Source organism: Cololabis saira, chromosome 19 (assembly GCF_033807715.1).
Source record: "Cololabis saira isolate AMF1-May2022 chromosome 19, fColSai1.1, whole genome shotgun sequence".
NCBI lineage: Eukaryota > Metazoa > Chordata > Actinopteri > Beloniformes > Belonidae > Cololabis > Cololabis saira.
Window position 1 is genome coordinate 24557504 of NC_084605.1, and position 6964 is coordinate 24564467.

The following is a 6964-nucleotide window of genomic DNA, read 5'->3' on the forward strand; positions in this document are numbered from 1 at the left end:
TATTCGTCATGCTCAATTCACTCAGCTGTTGTAGTCTTTTCTATTAATAACGTCATGCCATTATACAGTATATACTACATTTGTTTAATTGTTGTTTATTATTACTGTTGTAATTGGACATGTACATTACTACCTGCCTTGGGAACACCTGAATGTGTTTTCACTAATTGTAACGTCTGACCTTTCAATAAAGTTTCTAAAAAAAAAAAATAAATAAAAATAAATAAATAAATAAATAAAGGGCCAATCCCAATACACCCCCTACTTTCTACCACTAGCCCTACTTTCTATCACTACCCCTAAAAAAAGAAGCCACAGATTTTAGGTCACTTGAAATCTTCCCAGGGGCCTGTCCCAATACCCCCACTTCCCCTACTTTTCAGGACCACCCTTAATTACAGTTTCTGAACTCTTGTCGTCAGAATTATAATCAGAATCATAATCAGGTTAGTTACAAACAGTAGTAGTAGTTAATAGACAAATGGCTCTTATTAACATATATACAATTTCAAATTGATACAGGTACAGGTCCTGGATAGATGGATTAATGGAGGTTAGTCCAAATTATCCTTTCCGCAGACCTAATTGTCCGTTGCAGTCTGTGCCTGTCTAGTTTGGTGGCCGATCCGAACCAGACAGTGATGGACGTGCAGAGAACAGACTGTATGATGGCAGTTTAGAAGATGGTCAGCAGCTGCTGAGCTGGCGCAGGAAGTACAACCTCTGCTGAGGCGGCCTGTGTCGATCTAACCGTCCTTTAGGATATATACTTAAAATAAAGTTAAGATGAGAGAAATCAACTCAAGCTTTTTAAGTTTTAAGTTTTGCTGAACCTTAAACCGTGGTCATCACTGAGTTTAAATATTGAGTAAAACACAGTTTTCCGTGTGTGTTTACTTAAAAAAACACGTGGACAGAAATTTGTTTCATTAGATGCCCTGTTTAAATTATTATTTTTATGTGTAAATTACATTATCATGACATACAAATGGAATAACACTGTTTTTGCTTTTGTGTAGTTGGCGAGAAAAAACAATTCAATTAAAATTCAGTTCAACTCAAAAAAGACTTTATTAATCATTGCAGTAGTTTTCATGATTTAAGTCTTTTCAAGGAGTCATTGTAGAGGGTTATTGCTGTGGGCAGGAAGGATCTCCTGTAGCAGTTTGGGTTGCAACAGATCTGAACAACCTCTGACTGAACTGCATAGAAACTCTTCTCTTTGTATTATGGCTTTTATAATAAATGTGTGCATGCAAACCTTAACATATAAACAGCAGACTTGACTGATCTAATGCGGTTCAATGTGAATGAATCCAACAGCTTAATTGTAGGGTTGCAGTATATCATGCTGTCAAGTGATTGTCTTTATCTTTATAATGGAATTTGGCTCACTTTTTATTTGTGTTGAAGCATGCCCCAGCCCTTATAAGAGGTCTGGCCTCTAATTAACCATCTTTTGCCCACATTTTAATAGTATTAACATTCTATTAATTATATTGTACATTTTAATTGTATCATACCAGCAATTGTTATTAGGCTACATGTTGCTGCTATTTCACATTTTGTACTAAACATAAACATAAGAGATAAAGTAAATCTGGCAGTCATTGTTTCCACAGTTACTGTTAAAGTGGATGTAGATATGACTAAAAACCCTGATGTGTGACTTCTGGGGTGAAATGGATCATTTGGATCAGCAGAAAACATTGGATCATTCATATTGTACATATAGGAAATTTGAACACCTTTATCATAAGAGTTCTTGTAGGCGGTCACTGGAGGGAGAGGGAGCGAGGGGTAATGCTCCCTGTTTTGTTTCAAACATCAGACGTGACATCATCCAGAAATCCCTTACCCTACCTTTAGGGCTGTTATGGAGAGAATGAATGAAGATGGTATCTGCACAGCTAAGAACTTAAAGCCCCTTTTGTTGCTCACGTGTCCACATGCAGCAGGCCTGGAGAATGAAATAGCGCAGCAAAGGCAAAACCCCTTCCGACTGGTTGATTTTGTTGTAAAAATCACTATTTATTAAGCCTTTATGAATCTTCTTGGTTAGTGCTTTAATGTTAGTTTTTAACATCCATTAGTATTTGTAACTAAATTCATCGCTACAAAACTACAATTGTGTAGTCAGTAACTATTGTCATAGATTCCTTTTGCGGAGCAGCATCAGATATTATCCACACTTCCAAAATCATTCAAAAATGTTATTAAAACTAAGGATAATACAACAGAATAGTAAACATAACTTTCTCTGAACCACTTTGAGTGTGTTTACAGACATAAGATTGTAACTTTATTTATGCTTGTAGAAGAACTTTGTCAGCAAAGTTACTGAAAATGATTTCCTTATATAAATATGTTAAATAAAGGCTTAAATGAATGAATAACATTAAAGCCTTTGTTTAAAACTTAAATTTTTCAGTGTATATGATAATCTGTACTTGATATGTAGCAGTAATTTCTACACATTAGAAGATGTTAAAACTAAAATCAAAAGAGTCATGTAAAAAAAGTTGGGCATGTGATTTAAAACTGATAAAAGCAGCCTCACATAACCAACACCTGTTGACACATTACACCATGTCATTAACCTGAGTACACCTCTAAATGCTTCCACAGGAATTCACTCTAATTAACAGGCAGGTCCTGTGACTTGAATGCAGACGTTTAACTGATCATCAGTAGGCGTCATTACTTTTGTAAGAATACAAGTGTTTAACACAAATACACAACAACAAGCAGTTTGCTTCTCTTGGGTGTTTGAAAATATCAACGTGGTTCTTGGACAATCATTTTTTTGCTGTTCATCAGTCTGAAAAGAGTTATAAATCCACTACTAAAAAAGTTTTAGTCCATCGCTACAATTATAAATAATATTCACAGGTGGAAATATTTAATTAAGTTACTGTATTTACCAACTTTTACAGGACTGGATATTCATTCAATTTCACCCACTCATCAGTGTTTATTGGTCAGGGATACATCAAAAAGCCCAAGAGCTAAATCTGAGACTCTACAGGCCTCGGTCAGCAACATGAACGTTAAAGTTAATGACAGTGAAATTAGAAAGTGATCTAACAAGGATAACTTGTTTGGTACGGTTAGGGGGTGGGTAGGGGCATCTGGAGCCATCACTTCTGGAGCCATCCAGCAACAGCCAATGAGAAAGCAGGGAATTGGCTCACTGTGGGGTGAAGTTTTTTTTGCTGTGTAGCAGGTGTCTATCCATTCATTTATCCAACTTTGCTCTCTATTCTTTTTTGAACAAATTATAGCACATAGGCACATAGCCTGCATCGCTGTTCATTCACGTCACCCGTTTTCATAGAAACAACTAGGTTGTTTTGTGCGGTGTGAGATTGCTTGGTGTCTGACATCAGCCACATGACACATGGATAAACCACAAACAATGAGATGTGATACAGAACTAGCGATGTTTCTTGTAGATTGGTAAATTGGCCAAACCGTCGCCGCTAAAGATTTACTACTTACGCTAAAGTTATAATGCAAGATGTTGAATAATGGCACCAATAACGGCGATTTTTATAATACACTTTGTTGTGGAGCTGGAACATGAACATTCTTGTGGAATGCTGCCCCCCTTTGTTCAGAAGGAGTAGTGTTGCATAGTGTAGCTTTAAATCTGTTGCTGCTTTGGTTTCAGTAAATCATGTGATGGACTTCTTGGACCCCTCATAGTTAGGAATAGACAAGCTACGCCCCACACAAACATTTGCAGGGTTCCACTGTTTAAGAATAAGTTTAGAAAAAAAAACAAAACAATACTTGATGACAACTTGGGCACTGAATATTGGAGAAGCTTTATTGATAATTTCCCTGGCAAAGTTTAAATAATAGAAAGACTAGACAAGAAAAATATCCAATTATTCCACTTTTGGGACATGTTTTTGGATGGTTTCTTGGACGCTGTTACTCCTGCAACTATAACAAACAAACAAGTAGGAACACAATAGAAAACAAACATGAACACAAAAAAGGTAAGCTGTTTGCAAAGTTGAGGAACTGACAGTTGGAGCGTTACCAAATAAACATCTATTGAAGGACGGTCATTGTGGAAAAATCTCTTTAAATGGCACTGCAGGACAAAGATTAATAAGACATGTTTTGCTGGTAACATACTTTAAAAAAATGGATTTGATAAGAATAACACATTTCATTAAATATCTAATCACCTTTATCCCTTTTATTCCAGCAGACATTTAAAAAAAAATTCAAAATCAGATATTCAAATGTGATTTTTTTTTAAATCCCTTCACACATTATTGAATACATACAATAATCTAAAACTTCCTTGTTAAAAAGACACAAAATTTTAAACCCAAATCTATAATGAGCAAAGAATGACACACTGTAACACTGTAAAGCTATGGTACATTATTACCCAATTCATTATTGTAAGTATGCCGATGTAATTAAAAACACACATTTAACACATTTAGTCATTTGTATGTGCATCAATGACAACTTAGTGAATTATACGAGTTAAGCCTGCAACTATACACTTCAGCTTGAGTTTTTATATTGTAAGAAGACAAAATGGTTGTTAACAAAGATACAACATGAAAGCTCCTGTCTCTGTATTCACTGTTTATAAAATCTATCTGTGGAAAATATTTAGCAGTTGACAAACTATAAATAGTAATGTAATTCCCCAAGGATCTCACTAAACCTTTAATCTTTTATGAAGTATATGAAATAACACATAATAAAGGGGACATATTATGAAAGAAATGTTCTTTTTGGTCGATATCACATATTCAGATGTCTGAAGTGCCCACAACCAGGCTGTAAATATATTATTTGAAAGGTTGGACATTTTAATGTGATGGTCAATAAGGACTGACTAACCTTTGGAGCCAGACCAAAGTGGTCTTCCCATGGACTCCAGTATTTTCCTACTCCCTGGATGGCATCAACCTGGAAGTTGAATACCTGGCACTTGATGGAGCTGAGTACAGTGGCTCACTCAACCCGAACGCCGACATTCTGACTTCTGGGTCGAAGCCAATGAGGCCACTTTTCAGAAAACCTATGGGTGAAGTCTCAGAGAGTTTGTCCAGTAATTACATAGTCTGTGACTCCAGTGCCTGCCTGCTCGACACAGAGCTTAAAGGACATTTTCCAACCAAAACACGTCAAAAAGATTTATTTCAGACCTCATAAAATACAGTAAAATTTTGAAAAACGCTGTGAATTGTTGGTTAACACCACTGCTTTACAGCCATAAGGTTCCTAGTTCAACTTCCAGCAGGGGTCTTCCTGTGTGGATTTGCATGCTCTCCTTTGCTTGCATCCCGTTTGCTCCAGGAGGGGGTTTACTGGCTCAGGTTGTACTCCTGCAGAGAGCTGGGATAAGCTCCAGCAGACCCCCATAAGCGAATACAGATACTGGATAGGTATACTGTTTCCTTTAAGAAATACAATCTGATTTTAGGTTTGAAGGCAAGTTGCAAAGCCTGCAGCTGTCTTCTCTCCTGCAGTAGGTTGGATTATTGCAATGGCATCTTTACAGGCCTTAACAAGAAATCAATCAGGCAGCTGCAGCTGATCCAGAACGCTGCCGCCAGAGTCCTTACAAACACCAGGAAACTGGACCATGTTACACCGGTCATGAAATCACTACACTGGCTTCCAGTGAGTCAAAGGATAGAGTTTAAAATCTTACTGCTGGTCTACAAAGACCTGAATGGTCTTGGACCAAAATACATGCTGGACCTGTTAGTTCCTATGAAGCTCCCAGACCCCTGAGGTTCAACTGGATCTGGTTTGTTGTGGTTCCCAAGAACCAGAACCAAGCAAGGTGAGGCAGCGTTCAGTTATTCTGCTCCTCACCGGTGGAACAAACTTCCTGTAGACCTGAGGTCTGCTGCAACTGTCAGCTCCTTCAAATCAGGCCTAAAAACATTACTGTTTACTGAAGCATACTCCTAAATTAATAATAATAATAATAATAATGATAATAATAATAATAATAATAATAATAATAATAATAATAATAATAATCATAATAATAATAATAATAATAATAATAAGCTTTATTAAGGACACAAGGTCCATAGCACAACAGACAACAGACAAAGGGTACAAGAAATAAGGATAAAATCCACAGTAATCACATATCACATCACATTTACATAAAGGCTGAGACGCCAATGATTCCAGATTCTGGAGAAGAACCTGACTGAGCTCTGTGCAGGGTTTGTCAGTGTGAAAATTATATTGTTCACAGAGTCCGACAACCTACACATACATCTATGCATAAGGTTACGCAGTACAGCAGTGCAGGTAGGCACACCGACACTGACAAACAGCTGACTTGCACTGCTCCAGCGTGGCACCTTGAGCAACAGCCTCATCCCATCATTACAGGCTACATGAAGTTTCTGCATACTGCTCTTTTTATAGTGACGCCACAAGTGAGCAGTATACATGGGGGTACAATAAGCTCTAAAAAGTGCAGCCTTCACAGGTACAGAGCACACACCAAATTTGGGTATAAGTGTGTTCGCTTGCGCATACAATGCACGACACTGTCTATAAATGTCCCCATCATCGGACAGGTCGTCATTAATGTAGTGTTCCCAGTATTTAATCTCATTGCACACTTTGAGGACAGTGCCAGACAAAAAGAAGTCAGGAAATGACAGTTTGCTGTCCTCTTTGGTCCTGACGATCATTATGTTGCTTTTCTTTGCATTGTAGAGAATGTCAAAGTCGAGGCCATATTGTGAGCAGACCCTCAGTAGCTGTTGAAGACCAGCACTATATGGTGAAAAAATAACTAAATCATCAGCGTACATCAGGTGGTTGATGATGGGGTTACCAACCACGCAGCCTGTACCATAATAATAATAATAATAATAATAATAATAATAATAATAATAATAATAATAATAATAATAATAATAATAATAATGCATTCTATTTGTAAGGC